The sequence below is a fragment of the Taeniopygia guttata genome, chromosome 7, assembly GCF_048771995.1.
Source record: "Taeniopygia guttata chromosome 7, bTaeGut7.mat, whole genome shotgun sequence".
NCBI lineage: Eukaryota > Metazoa > Chordata > Aves > Passeriformes > Estrildidae > Taeniopygia > Taeniopygia guttata.
This window is the reverse complement of record NC_133032.1, coordinates 27,056,306-27,075,633: the sequence shown is the minus strand read 5'-3', so window position 1 is coordinate 27,075,633 and position 19,328 is coordinate 27,056,306. Positions and strand designations below refer to the sequence as shown.

Sequence of the window (19,328 nt, the reverse complement as noted above, 5' to 3'; positions counted from 1 at the left end):
GCATAAACCATGGTAAAATGTGTCTTTATAGATCGAATCTGTTTTATTGTCTCTTCTCTTTGGGTAATCTGTTACATCCATTGTCATTGTTTCTTCTTCCTTTCCTAACTCTCTTTTTTCAGTCTCCTCTACTCTCTATTTTTATGTTTATAATTTCATAAAATTCATTCTTATCCACCCTAAGTTTGTGGATGTGTGTTTGCTAGACTCCATTCAGTGCTGGCAGTGTTATTTTAGTCTTTTGCTGTCAGCATTGTAAGAGGCTTCCTTTACTCAATTTGCTGGCATATGGTATAACCAGATTTTAGACTGCAAGAGCGCAGCCAGACATGGCAACAAGTGGCTGAAAGAAAAGGATATTTCTGCTCCAGTTTCAGAAAGAGCAAGGATTTTGATTTGTGTTGCTTTTTTTCTTATTGCTTCCTCAGTTCTGGATGTATTTTTGCAGTTTCAGTTTGAGTTTAAAAATTCCAAATACCTACATGAGTTAACTCTTGGATTAATCTGGCTAGTTAACTCTTGCTGTACTTCCACAGAACTGTGAAGATATGTAAAATAACACTGAAAATTCTTGTGTTAATTTGCATTTAATATGAGAAAGATTTATTATTCAAGTCTCAAATTTTCTTTGGAACTTTATCTCTTTGTAGGTGCTGAATCATTCTTTTGAAGTAAGTGTATGCTTGCTAGATTTCAAATAAGATAATAAAGAATGTTCACGTTTGCTTTAATAATATAATTTATATGCTATGAGTTCTCTAACATAAGTGTGACTGACGTGGGTGTACACTGAGAAACAGTATTTCTAAGAAGAAAAGAACTAATTAAATCCTCCAAAATGTCACATTAATGATTAGAAAAGATTTTTGCTTGAAAAGAACAAAGGCAGAAAGTGGTAGAAAGTGAGCTGTTCATAGCTGACTTTCTGATTTTATACCTAAAAATAATACCTTAAAAAACCTTGTCCCCCTCATTCAAATAGATAACTTTTATCATTGACTTTGCAGATAATACCAAGAAATTTGTTCATTTGCATTTCATGTAGAGAAGCCAACCCTGTATTCCTTAGGCATCTGTTTAAACAAAAGGTGGTATCAGATCAAGGGCAAAGCTAATGCTGGAATAATTTGCTTTTCATGGAAGAGGTAAATAAATATCCCACTGTACAGTATGATTGTAACATATAACTTCTGTCAACCTACAGCTGATTTAAACAGCTCCTGAAATCCTAATCTGTGTCTTTTCTCTCCCAGTTGACGTTTGCTCTCTCTAGCTGTCCCAATCAGTCATTTTTAGGAACCTGCTCTCAAATAGGCAAGTTGAAAAAGAAGAAATGAACCCTTGTACTTCTAAAGTGCTCTTTTTAACATATAAATGTTGTATCTAAACTTGTAAAGAGGCCATACAAAAAGCTCAGCAGGACAAAAGGTGAGGAAGCAAATTTTTAAGGGAGAATAATAGTCATCCTATAAAATGCTTTTTGCAATCAGGAATTATTCTAGGAATTGCATAGTTTTCTTTGATCCTTTGTGCATATCTTAAATTTCAGCCAAGCAGCTTTTAATGGGTGAGCTTTTCTGCTTTTTGTTTCCTTTCAGTTCTCACATTAATACAGGAGAAATGTATCCTTGTTGAATGTGTTTCAGTATTATTTACAATAACTAATCCCAAGCATGCAATGCTTCCAGCTAATGAGCTATATAGATTAAAGGCAGATGTTTGCTGAAACCATGAATTTGGCATTCACCTCATAGCAACATTTAATCTGTGCTGTATGTTTACTTCTTGGTATGTTGGTTGCCAAGTGGTTGCAGTTCTCTTCTGTTGTGGTTTAAATTTTAAAAAAGGCCTCAATCTTGGAATTGCGGAATCAGAGAATTTCCTGGGTTCGAACAGGCACACAAGGATCACCAAACTCCAGCCTCTGCCCCTGCACAGGATACCCCAAGAATCCCACCATTTATCTGAGAGCATTGCCCAAGAGTTTCTGGCGCTCTATCAGGTGTGGTGCCTGAACCCTTCCCTGGGAAACCAGTCCAGTGCCTAACTACCCTCTGGCGGAAGAGCCTTTTACTAATATTCAATCTAAAACTCCCCTGGAATCTTGTGCCCTTCAGACACGCAGCAAAAGCAAAACTGATCAGTATTTCATGCATTTGGCAGAGAACTCAAGGAGCTCTGATAGCCAGAAGCTGCTTGAGGCTGAAGCTCACCAGGAATTTGATCCTGTGTAAAACAGCAGGAGTGAGCTGGCAAGTTTGACTTCAGAACAAGTTGTGCTCTTCATGTTGATATTTTAATGATGTTGAGCATGTCTTAGGCTTCTCCAGCAAACAGAGGAGCAGGTGCTTGCGTCTCTACTTGGAATAAAGAGGTCTTGGGGAACAGTCAGCAATTGGTCTGATTACTTATTGTCATCTGATCATGCACTATAAATGCTCTGGGGCTGAGACTTCCTTTCAGAGCTCAGGTCTAGTCAGCGTCGGGTGCTGAGAAATTGGTTTGTGCTGTATGGACACAAGATAGAGGGGCTTCCCAAGCAAAGACACTAGAAAGCACTTACCAAAGGGCAATATTTAATGATTTCTAATAGAAGAATAAAAGGAAAATAAATTAGAAAAAAACCCTCCGACTTGTGAAGCAGAAATAACCAGCCCTGGTTTCAGCTGAACAATAAGCAAAACTAGGATATGAAAAGAAAAAAAACAAACACAAAAACTTAGAGACATTGACACGACAAGAATTATTTGGAATTATTTTAAGTTAGAGGCACAAGCAGAGAGATAAATGATTAGAGGAAGCTAAGAGAAAATCCTCTTCCAGAGAAGCTTATTTTGTCTGATGACATTGGTGAACAGGATTGTATTGTCATAATAGGCATCTTTTAGCTTTGTTAAGGCAGAGAAGAGATTGTACTGGGATGGTAGGAAGTTTTTCAGGGGCATTGCTGCATTCTGTTGTTAATATTGGCCATATACTAATGTAAAATTACTTGCCATATGGGTACATTAGCTTTTTCTTGATTATCAAAAGCTGAAATACTGTAAAAAAAAGCTTAAAGGAAGATAAAATATCATGCTGAATTGTCTGCTTTGTTTCTACAGCAAAGACATTTTTTAGAAAACTTGAGTGAAAGAGAAGAAAGGAGATTGATGGCTCTTTTACATTTTTGGTGTTTTCTTTAGGAACTTTACTCCTAGTTTTGTTCCTGAGGCTATCTTTTCCTTGGTGGAACAAATATGTTGTTTACTTGCTTATAGACATGGGTGGGATTGACTATGCAGACGCAGGCATTGAAACGAGCAGTGAACAGCAGAGGCCTTTCCACCCACCTGTGTGGGAGTGTGAAAGCACATGTTTTTTACCAAGCTCTGAGGATCAGTTACTGAGCTGATAGCAGGGACCATTAGCAAAAATTAATTTATTCCTTATGTTTTACCTAGCAAGAAGTGAGTGGTTGGAAAAATACTTTGTTGTTGCACAAGGCTAATGACTGATTACTGATGTAATTATAAAATCAACGGATATTTTCCCTTTATGTCCTTAGGTGAGGGGAGGCTAAAAAGTACAGCACCCAGAACAGCACATACCTGTTGCCTTTTGGATGGTTATAATAGCTCTGTTTTGCCTAGCCACACGTTGTACTGCCATAGTTCTGTGACCTGTTTGCTCTTTATTCAACAGATAAGCACCCATGACTTTTTAGAAAGTAATACAATAATAACATAAACCTTTACAAATTGGAACAGTTATTGCTTTCAGAGGGATGCTTAGACTCCACTCTGAAGTGTGCTGAATGTTAAATAGTCACTAGGGGGATGTAGGAGTTCTGGATGGATTTTGGGTTCATCTTGAATGAGTTTTATCACAGCATTAAAATGCTGCTTCATCAAGAGCAATCTTTGAATTTACCTGAAAATATTGCACTCCAAGTAATAGAAACACTCTCCTTGGCATTTCTTTTGAAAGCTCAGCTGGGCTTTTTGCCTGAGCAGTTTCAGATTAGTTTGAAGCAATAGATCTTTCAGATATAGTCTCACATATGGCCCAAATTCTGGGAAATGTTTACTCCTTTAACTTATCATGCTTTTTGATGAAAAAGAAGTTTTAATGAAAAGCATCTGAAGATCATTGTCATCAGCAGACCTTGAACTAAAATGCTAACTGCACCTGGTAGAGGGAAGGCAGTATTTAACGTCCACTTGTGGCACATGGATGGTTCTGAGGGATGGCCTTGCTGCTCCTGAAGGCAGGGGCACGAAAGACCACAGTGTAACTCTGCAAGAGTAACAATTCCAAGACAAAAATTACAGAGAGAGTTCAGCTCAGTACCAGTCAGAGATGGATTTGCAGGTATGTTGTAGTGTTCTCTGGATTGCACAAGCTCTTCACACCTGTTACTCTGTTTTATAGAATGCACTATTACCTTTTAGACAAGAGTTGAATTTTGCCTGCAGCATTGAAGTCCATTTATAATCTGTCTACAGGCTCAGCTGCTTTTCATTTGAAGCATAAAAAAGAAGGATTACTATTAAAGGACAAACCCATGAAAAATTATGTGAGATACTTACCAAGAAAATGGAAAGAAAGTATGGGTTTGAAATGGGTGGCAAAGAATAACACAAAGCTTTCATGGTCTGATAGCTATGGAAATGTGTGAATTTGTGCCTGGTGAAACCAATGAGGACTTATGAATGTGTTCATAAATCACACGTATCAGTTACAAACTAAGGAATAATTCTGTCATTCGTTTCTCTCTCCTGTAATTCAAGAAAAATACCTTAGAAGCCTAGAGGGAAACATGGAACTTGATTCAAATATCTGAGCAAGCCTGTTCCAAGTCTCTATTTGCAGATGCTAGCTCAGGGGGTTGCTTTCCACTGAAAGGTTTGATGTTCTGTTCTTGCTTGAAGACACCTCTTTGTGCTCGAAAGTCTCTACCAGGATCTGGCAGTTAGCAATCCCAAACTCCAAAGTGATGCTTCCTCATACTGTTTTACCTAAAAGAGACAAATTCATTGTCTGAAATTTACTGAGGATTCTTAGATGCCACCACCACTGGAAGAGACTAATGTCACTTTCTCCTTCTAGACAGCAATATTTCAGAACAGAGAGCATACATAAAAATATTTACAGTGCTAAACTTCTGTGAATAACGTGTTTTCTGTGAAAAATAAATAAGCAAGAAATGTCATGATTTGGGCTAGTATTTATGACCAATGATGAGAACGTGGGCTTAAAAATGATGGTACATCTGACTACAAAGAAGCAGCTTCATTTCTGCAGCACACAAATAATGCTGATAGTTCATTACACTCCAAACTGTCAGCTACAAGGTAGCTCAAATTGGATGTTTATTCTTTCTCCTACAGACCACAAAATGTGGTGTATATCTGGGCTTCATTCTTTTTGCAGTGTTAGATTCTTTCTTGCAGTATTAATGCCACACTGCCTTCAGCTTTCATATACTTCCCCTAGCCTTTTAAAAGTATTACCAAATTTCTTTTCTTGTAACTTTTCTTGCAACTTTTATAAATGAAAAGTAATCCAAGGGTTTGTAATGTGCATATTAAAAATGGACTTCCACTGTCCATCACCAAGGCTGTGATTTGTATCTATTGTGAATAAGTAAATTCAGCCTTAACTTCCTATGCATCTACATCCAGTCTTCAGTAAAGTATTCAGTAAATGAAGTATTACACAAGGAAAAGAAAGGGAAGTTTGGATTATGACACACATATATAAAATATTGATTTAGTCTTGATTAAAAGCCTCAAATAATGCTTATGTTTTGTGATGCCTTGCCCAAACTATTGTAGTAAACTTTGAAGAGCTTGCTTTCCAATTTACCAGTTGATAGATACTGTAATGTTTATGTCAGGGGCTTAGAAATTCTTCCAGATCTCCTTCCTACTTTCTGCCAATTAGAAGGCCTGAAAGCAAAGGCTTTCTCTTTCAAGGTATTACTCTTGTAAAAATATTTTATTAATATATTGCTCTCTGAATTCCACAGAAAAAATCCTTGTGAGTTTTGTGGGAGCTAATTTGAAATTTTTCTTTCGTTTACACACCATGGAGTAAATTTTTGTTTCAATTTTTTTTGAAATACCATAAATATTTTTAAAAACTTAGGTCCATGTGCAGTGTAGAGAAGAGTAATGATTTATTTGATTCTTTCTGTCATAAACTAGTGGCACAGCTAGTTTTTTAGGCCTTCTTAATGTTCTAGGTTTTTGTCATATACTTAGCAATCAACTTAGACTATTCAAATATTTTCAGAAGTAGATGTTCTACCACAATTCAGAGGATGACTTGCTCAGAAAAAAAATAAAAGTCAACAAAATAAGCATTTCCTACTCTTGTTCTCTGCAAAGAATACTCTATGTCAGCCTTTAGTTTTTAATGAAAATTCTTTATTGGTTCTTCCTTTTCTCAAAACTTTACAATGAAGTGCCCAATGTCTCTTTGTTTCTCTTGGCTTTTTGATGGGAGGTTTATAACCAGCATTAGTCTGTGAGAAGTTCTAAATAGAATATTGCCTTTCTATTTCAGAAATATTGTGTAGGGTTGACTATAATAGTTTTAATGTGACATATTCCCAGAAAAAGCTTCAGGGGTACAGAATCTGACAGCCTTAGGGATGAGAACTCTAGTAGCTATGACATAAAGGACCTTCTTTATATATCTTGTTATTACACAGTGATAACCAGCTCAGATTTGCAATGAACAGCAGTAAATCAGTCACCACCACCCACACTCGGGCATTGTTAGCAGCTTGTTTTTCTCATCCATTTAGTACTGGTTTCCTCAGGCCCTGAATGGACTCTAACAACTCAATTGCTAAGACATATGGTTAAAATTGTGTAGCCTATGGCACCTACCAAACCAAAGTAATGTAATAGCTCTTTCTGGTCTTAAAGTTTTACAAAAATGGGAAAAAGAGTAACAGCATAACAAGCAGAAAAAGACTATCAAATATCTGGCAAGAAACTTTCAATAAATAGGAACATAAGAGGAACATAAGAAATAGTGTGGTTTTGAGAGAATTACTCTTCACATCTTTGAAACATGATTACATTCCCAGTTAAAGCTAGAACAGACATCTACTCATGTTTTCCCTCTTTCCTGTCTCCATATCATATCTTCTAATGTATATAAGCCTCTGTCATAAATCCTCTCCAAAGAGAGGTTTTTATTTTGCCAAATCAAAGTGAAAATTCAGGTAATATGATGCTATACAGCTATCTTAAAGAGACTAGCATCTGCTCTGATGAGCTGACCAACAGTAGCCTTGTTATGTGCTTGGTGAAGTCTATAGATAAAACAAATAATTGGCAGGCTACTCAGGTCCTTCTGGCCTTTGCCATCTGTGATGCCTAAAATTATCATACTGCTAATGATGTCCTTCACTTTGCTGAAATACAGAGGCTTCCTGCTGTTGTTATAGTCTAAGGTCATTAAGATGAATGTTGTGATATCTGTTTACAATGTGGCAATTTACAGCTCTTTTGGCAAGGTGAGGAAAATTTTAAATGGGGATGTACATTGTACTACCATAACAACATTAAAGGAGCTAGAAGTTAAATAGAAAATTGGGAATAGCTTTTCCGGCATTGTTTCTTCATAAGAAGGACTGAACAGGAGTTGTTTTTGTTTCTTTGTTTCATGTCCTTGCAGAGTAATGTCATGTAGCTTTAGGTCTATGAGAGGTGAGACAGTGTCCATACGGGTGGGGAAACTTCTCAGGTTCTGTAATTGGAGCAATTCTTTAATCTCTGTTTTCTTGAGTAACTATTTTCTGGCAAATCAGTCCAAGTGGTCGTAGGCATACAGTTTGTGGTGATGGATTGGCAGTGGGGCTGTGCTGTAGCACACAGCGTGTGGGGATTGGGATGAGGCCGGGCTGTGGCACACGGCGTGTGGGGATTGGGATGGGGCCGGGCTGTGGCACACGGCGTGTGGGGATTGGGATGGGGCTGCAGCCCAGCCTCATCCCCAGTGGGCACAGCTGTGAGAAGCAGGTGAGCAGCACTGACAGCAATGAGCCATGGAGTGCCCAGGGGCACTGAGCAACCACCAAAGGGCACAGAGGGCACACAGGGGCACTGCATCAGCATGAGGGGTATAAGAGGTTGGGCTGAAGAACAAGCAGGGCAAATGCTTGCAGCCTTCTGGTGTGGTAAGCTGTTACTCTGTATGGGTTGAAGCTTTCTGAAATTGTGTGGTGCTCTGTGTATTGTGACTGTCTTGACTGTGGCATATGCTGTGGCAGGTGATTGGTGTTTTTTCTTTGATATCAACATAGCTAAAGGTCTAAAAAACTTCTGATTATTTTGCTTTTGCTTGTCCTCTAAGATCTCCACCCAGTCATCACCATCTGTTGACATGACTGACATTTACAGTCTCAGGAGAACAACAAAACCAGAGTATTCATGCAGGAGCCAGGGTGCAAGCCTGAAACAGAGGGGGACATTTTACAGGGGCATGTAGTGCTAGGACAAAGGGGTAAGGCTCCCAGCTGAAAGGGGCATGTGTTAGGTAGATACTGGGAGGAAATTCTGAGACACTAGAATAGATTGCACAGAGAAATTGGGTGCTGCAGCCCTGGAAGTGTTCAAGGCTGGTCTGGATAGGGCTTTGAGCCCGCTGGTGCAGTGAAAGGTTTCTGCTCATGGCAGGGGATTGGAACTGGGTAATCTTTAGGGTCCTTTCCAACCCAAACTCTTCTATGTGTTTCTGAAAGACATTTTTTTTTTCCTCTGGGTATCCTCTTCTCATTTCTTATGTGCCCAGTCCTTTGCTCAACTTCTGTGTGACACACAAGTATGATAGTCTTGGTAATGACCTGAATTTGCCCTCTTGGATTGTGGGCGATGTCAACTACTGAGCAAGGCAGGATTTGGTTCCTTTTGTTCTCAGTCTTTTACTTTATGGACCATACCAATTAAAAACTAAGAGGAATAGATATTAATGAGAGAGTTCAAATACTTCTTGCTCGATATTTCCTCTCAAATAATGTCCTAATTCTACCCTGAGGTTACCACTGTTGATGGGGGGAAAAAAACCTGACCATAGAAGAAAGATGTCACATTTTCTTCTCTTTCCTTCAAGTACTATGCAGCAAATTTAAGTTGAAAATAGGTTTGCTCTACATTCCTTTTATTTAGGCATTTCAGTACAGATTATGTCAAAAAATATATCACAGAAGAGCTAGAAAGCTTCCTATGTACCGAGTATTTTTTTCATGTTATAAAATATCTCACTTTATTTAAGAGAAAAATTTTGCATGCAGAAGGGATTTTGAAAAATGTCATTTCCTGATTAATGTATGAGATTTTATTGCATTTAAAATGGTATGACTTGATTCTAGAAAAAATCCACTCTGATTTCATCAAGCATACTTTACCCAGAAAGTAAAAACCCAGTCCTGCATAATAATTTATTTTTAGCTTCTTCTGGTGTCAAATCTGCTATGGTACCAGAAAAAAAAATTTTAAGTTCCCCTAATTTTACTTGCTTGTTGCACCACCTTTGAAAAATTCATAGCATGTATTTCAATAGCCAAAATGTTTTCTCTTTGTCTACAGCATGTTCTGCTTTGCAGATGACTGCTGAGCTTGTCTAATCAAACTAAAATTGATGCACTTACTGAACAAGGCTGAGCACTTTTTTATGATCTGAACCAAAGATCAACTTTGGATGTATGTTATGGAATGCCAAATAGATAAAAATGCTTCCTGACACTGAGATGAACTGCAGTTTTGCCTAAGGAAGAACTGCATGAACTGCCTTGTTGCTTTAAAAAACAACCACACAAACATGAAAAACAAGCAATTGAAGCCTAAATGTTTTATCACAAAATTTGAAACTTGTGCTAGATGAGTTTGTGTCTTTATCTTGGAGAAACTCTAAAAAAATAAGGTTCTGCATAGCAGCGGACTTTTACTTTTCTTCAATGATTTAATACAATTCCTAGATTATCTCTCTTCCCATCCTCCCTGTCACTGTTTTTGACAGGGACAAGTGGCTGAGGAGATATGTGCAATGCAGTTGTCAGCTCCAACCAGACATTGCAGAAAGGTGTAAGGGCACAGGTGTCAGTAACAACAACAGTCAAAAATAAGTTTCTTTCTGATGGTGACTCATGTCATCTGTGAATGAAATGTGTTTTGCTCAGATTCTCCTTCAACTGCCTTAATATTGCTGTAGACAGGTTTAGTAGGAGTGTTTTTTTCTTGTTTCGGTCCCCCTCCCCCCCACCTCCCCCCTCCCATCTAAAGTATTTAAGGTTTAGTATATGAAAACAGTAGCTGAAAACAATTCCTGGATTTGATGTTATTTATAATTGAAAGTTCATACAATTTCCCCAAGTGTTTTCCATTTTCCTTCTTTCTCAGAATTCATTTTCTATTTATGTTTTGGGATTTAGCTTGCTAGCTCCCTAGCAAAGTTTACAAATAGCTCTGAAACAATGTGAAAAGTTAATATTGGTTTCCTTTACTTGAGAGACTAAAATTTCAGTCACTTTCAGATGTCTAGAGCAGACAACCACTAATTTACTTGTGTTTTGTGTACCTGTTTTGGAGTTTGATTGGTTTTGGTTTTTATTTTAACCATGAATGGAAAAGACAACCACACTAATTAAATTTTTACATATTTCATATTTATGCATGGAGTTATCTAGCACTTACTGATTTTAAAAAGATGCCTGCTCCTTTCTTCTGCCCTTCGTGATTTTTTCTGTCATGAAACTTTCCACTCTGGACCATAAATTGCAACCCTGAACTGTTTTCCATCCTGTCTTTAAAACAGGAACACACCTGCTGCAGGCAAAATGCCTTTGCTTTGATTTCAGTGACATATTTTGCTCTACTCTCTAAATGGCCATTCTCAAGGTTTGTCTACTGATTAATGTCAAATGAATGGCATCTTTCATGTGCTGTTAAGAAAAAAATAATCAGAGAGGAATAATAGATGAGTTTCCTGCCTTTCCACAGACACTTCATGCCCTATTATTGGCAGAAGCCCACCAGGAATAAAAGAAGTATGGCAGACATGAATTCCCTGCCTTTCAACAGGAAAAACTTTGTGCCTAACTTGCACATACCACAACTGTCATAAAAAATATATTGGGTTACGCTGTTATGGTGTTTCTGAAGCTCATTTTAACGGGGCGCATGCCACAGACGCTCTCCAAAGTAAGTGCGATGTCGCGCATCTGAACCCTACAAAATTCATCGCCGCTTTAACCGAGACCAATGTGTCTGCTATCTTTTCTTCAGGAGATGCTCCCTTGCGGAGTGTGGAGTTACCAAACCGCGTTCCTCACTTTCTCAGCCGCCGCCTGCTCTTCACGCCGGTGCGCCCCGCTGCCAGCCCTGGCGGTGGCGGCGGGAGGCAGGGGGAGCCCGGGAGCAGCGGCGGCGGCCCGGCCCGGCCCGGCCCGGCGGCGGCGAGCCCGGCAGCGGGCGGGGTCCGCGCCGCCCGCCCGCGCTGACGTCAGGAAACTTTCGGGGCGGCCGCGGCCGGAGCGGGCGGCGGGAGCGGCGCGGAGAGGCGGCGGGACGGGGCTGCTCCATCCCGGCAGGTACGCGGCGCCCGGCGCCGGGACAGCGCTGCCCCGCGGGGCGCGGAGGGGAGCGGGTCCGACGCCTGTTGATCGCCGCGGCGGCGGCGCTGCCCCGCTCCGCCGCGGGCGCGGAACTTGGCGCGGCGGGCGACGGAGCGGGGCTGGCCCCGGGGCAGCTCCCGCGGGTCCTGCTGGCTCCCCTGCCGCGGGCACGGAGCTGTCGCCGGGTCACCTGCGTGGCGGTGCCGCTGCCGCGGGTCCGCGCTCCGGGGCTGCTCCCAGCCCGGCGCCGCACGGAGCCGGGGGTCTCGGACGCGCGGGCAGGGCTGTGTGAATTTCAAGTAGCTGCGAGTAATGAGATGCCTTTCATTCGGGGCTGGGTTTTTTGCCCGTTGTAAGTACAGTACAGCCTTTATCCGAGACGAGGTTTTGTTTTCCTCCTGAGGCTCCGCCGTGGCAGCCCGGCGGTGCTGGGCGGCAGCCGAGCTCGCCGCTGGAGCTGCTGAGCGCTCAGTTGTTGTACAAGGGAGGATCTTCGGCTCCTAACCAAACCCAAACCACCAAGATAATTTTAACTCCGCGTGTGTCTGGAGGGTGGAGTGCTGGAGGAGTTTGCTCGATCATCATGCGAATACAAAGAAATCTGAGCAAGGACTGCAGCTCTGCCTCGGAGTCGGGGACAGATTCGGGGAGAAATTCTCAGTTTGAGAGGGTCTAAAAGTTGTATGACAAATAGAGGAACGTGTAAAAGTATATTATTCATTTTATTTCACTGTCCTTCTCATTTATTAGGGGGCACCGAGAGTCAATCAAATGCCCGTAAAGGTTAATTGTATTCTTCATACAAAGAAATTAACTCCCTTCTGAAGAAGCTGATTTCTGGGATCTTTTTTTGAACTTAAGACACTTACTAGATTTCTAATTTAAATAGCATGCAACTTTTAAACTTTTCAATTCCTACAGTTCCATTGCAGTTCCATGTTCTTAAAAAGTCATCTTTATGGAAAGAAATTATTACTACTAAAAAGATGCTAAACCCCCCCCCCCCCAAATAAACTGGAAAGCAAGGCATACACGAAGGTGATTATGAAGGTGCTTAGAATGTGCAGAGATTCACATTAAATATTATAGCAATATGTTTGGTTTATTCAGTATAAATATGAATGTCTATATTTGTATGTTATGTGAATACTTCTCCTTTTAGAAGTTATTTTCCGTGATTTTCTTCCCCTGTACATTAGATGAACATAGAAAGTGAGTAGCACCTTTCAGTTGTTGTAAGGATAAGCAGTGCTTCCGAGCCACTTAGGGAGTCAATCAAAACAAGAAAAAACAATTCACCAGAAAGGAAAAGAACATATTTTTGAAGGTCAATCTTCTATTTATGTGGTCATTTCAGAATTAACAGTAAGTTTTGCCTCACAGTTGTAGATTTACTTTGCTGATTTGTCATGCAGTAGTATGTCAGGTACAACTTCAAAAAATTTGTTGATTATCCACTTGGAGAAAGAAATAACAGAAAAGGGGGGGAAATTTCATTATTATTGGCCATACATACACTTTTCTGGGATGCATTTTAACTATGTGAATACAGATCTTATTAAAGGCATATATTTACATGAATGGCTTGGATAAAAAGATGTAGGGATTAAAGGCCAGTTGTTATGGCACAGTACTGAAGGATGCAAGGGAGAACTTTGGTTTATACTTTCAGCAGAGCTACAGTGGCAGGAATATCAATGAAAGGGGACTGGAAATAAGCAGAAAAAATATAACTCTGGTTTTCTGAGAAGTTAGGATGACGTGATTGGGTGTGTCTTGTGAATGATGACTACAAAAATTAAAATTGTTGCAACAGTGAACTGTGATACAATGTTCTGTGTAAAGCATTTTAAATGTCATAGGAGATCTCCTGCTACTGGAGGACCAGCCAGGAGGAAAATGTAGTTAACAGGAGTGGAAAACAAGAGGGGATGTTATACAAACTACTGGTTTCTACTGCCTCAGTCTTTGGAGGCAACTTTGTAACCTTTTTGAGGGTTTTTCTAGAGTTCAAAGATTGTGCCTCTGCTGTTCTAGGAAACAATCACCTGATTGGCCGTTTCAGAATTTGCTTTACAAGCTCACTTTAGTTTGCTAATCTATTGCTTGTAGACAAGGTTACATTTTGTAGTTTGGTAGCAGCTTGTAAACATTGTTTGTAATGTACGGTGTTTGTAAACATTGATGGATGCTTTAACAGTCATGATCAGGAGACTTACATGAAGCACTTGAGAGGGCTAATACAATAATCTGGAATTTGTATTACAGTTATAGAATTAGTTTTTCTCTTGTGATAATCACTCACTTAGAGTGTATTGCTAGAACGTGTCATAACAACATAATTAGAACTACCAGCTGAATTAATTAAAGGGCAGCTTCAGCTTGAACTGGGGAACTGACACAGCTTGAAAGAGAACAGAGGGGGAGACTTCCATATCACTAAATTTTGGTCATACTTAGCATAGCTTGTGTAAGGTTTCTAATTCTGTAATTTTTTTCAAGAGAAGAAGTAGAACACTGAGAGCTGAAAAGTCCACCAGGTTCTGTTCAAAGAACAGCAGGTCCCTCAGACTTTTGAGTTATCAGTGGTGGAATGCATGGCAAGAGATGAGTCTGTGCTCCAAGCTCTTGAGATGAGACAAAAAAATCATTAGTTCATGACTTGATGAAGTTGTTGCACAAGAATATGCTAATTGGGCAGAAATAAACATTTTCCCCATTACCTTTTTTGCCTTACTGTAATCTGAGTTTTGAAGGGATAAACTCCTTTAGAGACTCAGGTTGTAATCCAGAAAAGAGCAAACAGTACTGGCCCTGTTAGAACACACAGTGCGTCTGCAGGGCTACCTGAAAATGTTCTCTTTGGTTCTCTTACCTTCAGAATGTAACTGTGCATGCAGATACATCTGTCAGTATCTTTGGAAGCAATTTCCTTCCTTGTACCTCCTGTATCTCTGAGATCAGAATGTTGGCTTTGTTCATGCAGATAGCTTTGCTACCTCACTGCCAGTGCTCCCCTGAACATTCCCTGTGACTTAAATGTTTAATCAAGCTGTTCTGTGGCTTTGCTGTTGTGGGATGACCAGCTACTGCCACTGCAGGTGTGGCTTTGATCTGGGTTTACAGTTGCAGCCTGTGTTGGTTAGGGCTGGGAGGAAGAAAGAGGTAGGCTTACTCGGTTATCTTTAATTTTGTGGTCTGTCCTCAGGGCACAGACCTGAGTGCAGCAGTGGCATCACTGCCCACCCCTTCAGTCTCAGATATGTAGCTGTGGACCTTGTCTGTGCCACTCTGTTTGCCCAGGGGTGCTGCAAAGGCTCTGGGAATGATCGGTAGTAGCTCTTAAGTCTTAAAAATGTTTTTTTCTTAAGCATTTTAATGCACGTAAAATGCATTTTTAACCTAGGCTGCAGCTCCACTGCACATAATAAGCAGACAGTCTTCCCTTAAGGCCCCCTCTTGCTGTATGGTTTCAGAGAACATTTGTTACACTGAACTGAACATCAAGAGTCCAAAGTGATGGTACCACAGATTTATCCAGGATCCCAATAGAGAATTTATCCAGCTGAAAACACATAATGAATTCCCAGGAAAGCATTTCCACTTCCATTCCTCCTCTCCTCTGCCACTTTAAGCAGATGTTCTTATCACCAGGCTGAGAGGGCACTCCGAATTGAAATATGATTGTTTTGTCAGGCTGAAGTGACTTACATTTCTGATGTGAATTACACATCAGCAAAGAGAATGTAGAATTTTGTAGCTTGAAGGAAGCAAACATTTGTAGAACAGACAATACCTGGGTTTTTGACAGACATCTAAGTAGTTTTCACTGAAGCAAGAAGGAGAACTCGGGCTATAACGCCCACAGTTTCACACAGGCTGTTTGATAATTTGGCAAAAAAAGTACTGGAGAGCCTCTTAGATTAAGGCACTGGATTTCTTTAACTTGTGCAATATTTTTTTCTGTTTTGAAGAGCAACCATTAAGAAATTCTGTCATTTTAATTCCAGAGCCTGACATTTTCATTTTATTAGTATATAATCACTTGGTTATTACTGCATTTATTTTATGTTGCACCCTAAGCTTGCATATTCTGGTTTTATTCTGAGAACTGAGCTGTGTTTTTTCCATTTACTATATCGCTTGGAGTTATAAGGATTCAGCAACATCTGTGCAGCCAAATATTTTTCTGTGTATTCTGTCAGCAATACCTGATCAACACCTTTCACCCTTGTCTTGCAATGCTGTGCATAAGTGTAAATTGGTAAACAATTCTCTTAATAATGTGCTGTATGGAGACTGCAGCTGGCTCTGTTGACAGAGTTAAGGTGGGGTGTTTTTTTTTTTTTTTTTTGTCACCAGAAATTAGAACTATAATCTGTGGAAATTCTGGTTATTCCTGTGCTGTAGAGATCCTAAGCAATGCAGGTAAATAACATTTTTATGTTGAAAAATTTGGGACTTCTAAGGCAAATATTTTGCCACTCAAAAGTGTGTGATGACTGTTTCTAGCTTTCTTTATTGCTCTGTAGAGAAAGGTATATAAGTCCTCCAGTACTTGGGAATAGAAATAGAGACAGAAGCCTAGTCTCTTCAATCTTCTCATAATTCCTAAAATAACATGAAAGCTGTAAAAGTGCATGCAAATTCCTCCTCATTATTTTCAAATAGAATGGACTAGTTTTTTGAGGACTGTTGAGGTCTCTGGAACATTTCAAGATCTTTAATGTGATTTTTTTTTTCCAATTATTCCTCTGTTCTCTCCCTCCCCTTTGTTTTAATGGGGAAAATTCTGACCAAAGGCAAAATGCAGCAGTACCATAATGTGCAAAGCATAATCCTGGCTAGTACCTGTTGTGATGTTAAATATTCTATTCTGTTTCCATTTTTGTTCTTTTACATGCAGATGTCCTATCTTCAGTTCCTTCTAGGCAGAATGGGACATTAGGTACTTAAATGTTGTGCTTAAACTTTCCAGGTGATCTGCTCTAAATCCCTGTACCCCTCAAAGGCTTTTTTAGAGATCTCAGCAGTCTAGGCAAAATCAAAATTCTTTTCCACTGGCCAAAAGGCTGGGATGAGGTTGCTCCTGCTGTGGAGAAAGATGTCTGGAAGGGAGGTGGATGCCCATTCTCCCCTGGGTCTTGCAGCTCTCCTTGTGGCAGGGGACCCTGGGGAAAGCTGGTTTCTTCCTAGCTGCAGGCTGGGTCAGCTCAGTTTTGGCAAGTCTTTTCTGTGCTAGTGCTGGCAATTTATATCTGCTACTCAGTGTAATTATTGCTTTTCCTGCACACAAAGGGACTCCTGATATTAATTAATATATTTTCTCTTTTGTCAAATTGGGAGCTTTTTTTTAGGGTGTGTGTCTGTGTTTGCACATCTTTTAAGGAAGGTGTCTCTTGAAATAACAGCATTTTTTTCTTAATCTGTTGTGAAATCTTCTGGAACATATCACTGAAGTGAGGTAATGAGCCTAGATAAAGGACTGTGTTCCCAGTAAAATAGATTATTTTTCCTTCAGTTGCATCTCAAAATGTTGTTTGGAAAAGCAATCTTTGCATACCAGTTACATTAGGAGTAATTTAAGAAAGTTTCTTGTGTCCTCAAACCTATTTTTTTAATGTTTGTTCAGGCCATCTTTCCAAATGCCTTGCTGTGCAGATATGTGCAGTCTCTAATGCTTTCTTCCTACACGCTGTGTTGGCAGCTGAGTGCATTCAAAGATCATGAGTCAGGTTCCCTAAAAGAAAATATATCTTAAAAATAATGATATTTAAAACACTCTAGGCTCTATTTGAGCATTTAATATTATTTTCCTTCTATAAAGCTTTTTCTTTACACAGGTATGTAAATCTGAACTTTATTTTGTATTGAAAACAACTTATTTTTCACACAAACTCTAAATTTTAGGACTTGGGTCTTCAAGAAAAAGTCTCTTGTGGGTCTTGCCCCACAGATGAAATTGTAGCTGATAGCTTTAATCTTTTTTCTGCTTCCTGATTGTTAAAGTGGCAGAAGCATCATTTCCAAAGCAGTGGACATTTGGGATCAAAGCTGAATGGTGATTTCATGTTGCAGGGTATCGTATGCCCAAGTCATACCTGTTTGGAGTAACTGTAGTTAAGATTAATGTGTGGAGACTTGTTAAAGCAAAAGTGAGAGGTGAAGTGTATGCGGTAAATGATGCTGAACCTTTACTTGGGATAGAAAATAGCAGCAGGGGACTGATGATGTAGCCAGCAGAAAGTTTGAGACATTAACCCCCACTGTGGTGCCTCTTAATCTGTTTCACATGTGTAAGCTCTAAGGCAGAGCCTACTGTGGATTTGTAAACACAAAGGTCTTTCACGTCTGAGATAAGGACAATCTTTTTCTTGATTCAAGCAGCCCAAAAATTGCATTACTAATTTTGTAAGTTACATATTGCATTAATATTTAATTTATCGTGTTGTGTGAATGAGCTTAGTATGGAAGAAATACTTTTCTACCAAACTGAGCAGCTGGAGCTGTTACTAATTCCCTAATCTTTCTGTACCATATAGTAATTGCACTTAATTGTTTGCTTTTGCTGTGTTTTATGGTGTGAAATGCAGTATGTCAACACTGCTGAACAGGTACGTCAGTGTGTGTAATGCTAATATTGTTAAAAGAGGCAATTTCCAGGTTTCACCTGACTGGATGAAGTGGCTCATGCCAATGCAGTGCTTCATACATTTTCTTGTAAATTAGAGTTTGTAGCTGGTTCTTCTTGGTGAGGGGTTGGTTTTCTTTGCACATATTTTTGTGTAGGAGGGTAAGATAAGAGAGGGGCCAATGCCTGTGGCTGGGAAAGGGACATGTAAAGTAACATCTTCTTACACAGACATTTCAAACTGTTAGTATGCTAGTGGTTAAAATTCTTGTTAAATTGCTTGTGCTCCTTCTACTTCAGTGAGGCTCTCCCCTGCTAATTCTACTTTTTATTCTTTTAAAAGCATATTAGGTTTCTTTGGAGACCAGAAGAACTCACCTAGAAGTGTTCCTGCTTGTAAAAATGATTCTCCATCTTCCCTCCCATCCCATTCCATGAGAGGAGTTCTGTTTCTGGTTTTGTCCCCACGGGTTTGAAATTGTACCTAAGAAACCAGGCAGTCTTAAAGAGGGCACTTGAGTACTTTGGTTCCCAGGCTAAGTTCTCTCAGGGCTTATTGCTTCTGCCCTGAAATACAGCAGAATCTGCAAGTTGTGCTTTAACCTGGCCATACTGACTGGCAATCCCATGTGTTTGTCACAAACACTCTGTCATTAACAGCAAATGTGATAATCTAGAAGAGCATATGAGCTATTAATTGTTTTCTCTTTCAAAATTAAAGGCATCTCCCAGAGGTCTTGGTTCCAATTCCCATGTTTTATGGCTGAGGATATTGAATGCAGCTATTAAGCTGTTAGACTGGTTTTGTATTAGTAATTTTCTCTGATGTGAAGAGTAATTCCTGAATTCAAATAACTATCTGGCATTTCAGCCATGCCTTACTGAATGTTGTACTTGCATGGGTAATACCCCCGGCTGTCAGTACAGCTATTTGGTTCTTCTTTTACTGGTTTTGACTGGGGTGGCATGAGACAGCTGGTGGCCGCTGCAAATCTGCCAGTGTGGAAAGCTGAGAGCAAGCAGAGCCTACACGGGTGTTGCAGTGATCTGTCAGGAAACTGAAGTGCAGTTGACAGCACTGTTGAT

At 39.9% G+C, this 19,328-nt stretch overlaps 1 protein-coding gene across 13 annotated transcripts in view; it reads left to right on the top strand.

The window, feature by feature from the left end:
• Positions 1 to 11,450: 11,450 nt before the first annotated feature.
• Positions 11,451 to 19,328, top strand: part of GULP1 (GULP PTB domain containing engulfment adaptor 1) — a 143,783-nt gene continuing 135,905 nt past the window's right edge. For 6 of the 13 annotated variants that reach the window (XM_030277882.4, XM_041717695.2, XM_072931602.1 and 3 more), the window contains exon 1: positions 11,503 to 11,587. The gene's annotated coding sequence lies outside the window, so the exon portion shown is untranslated. Of the gene's footprint in view, positions 11,588 to 19,328 lie in introns of all 13 variants that reach the window. The other 7 variants (XM_032749471.3, XM_030277873.4, XM_072931603.1 and 4 more) reach the window with 5 other exon arrangements.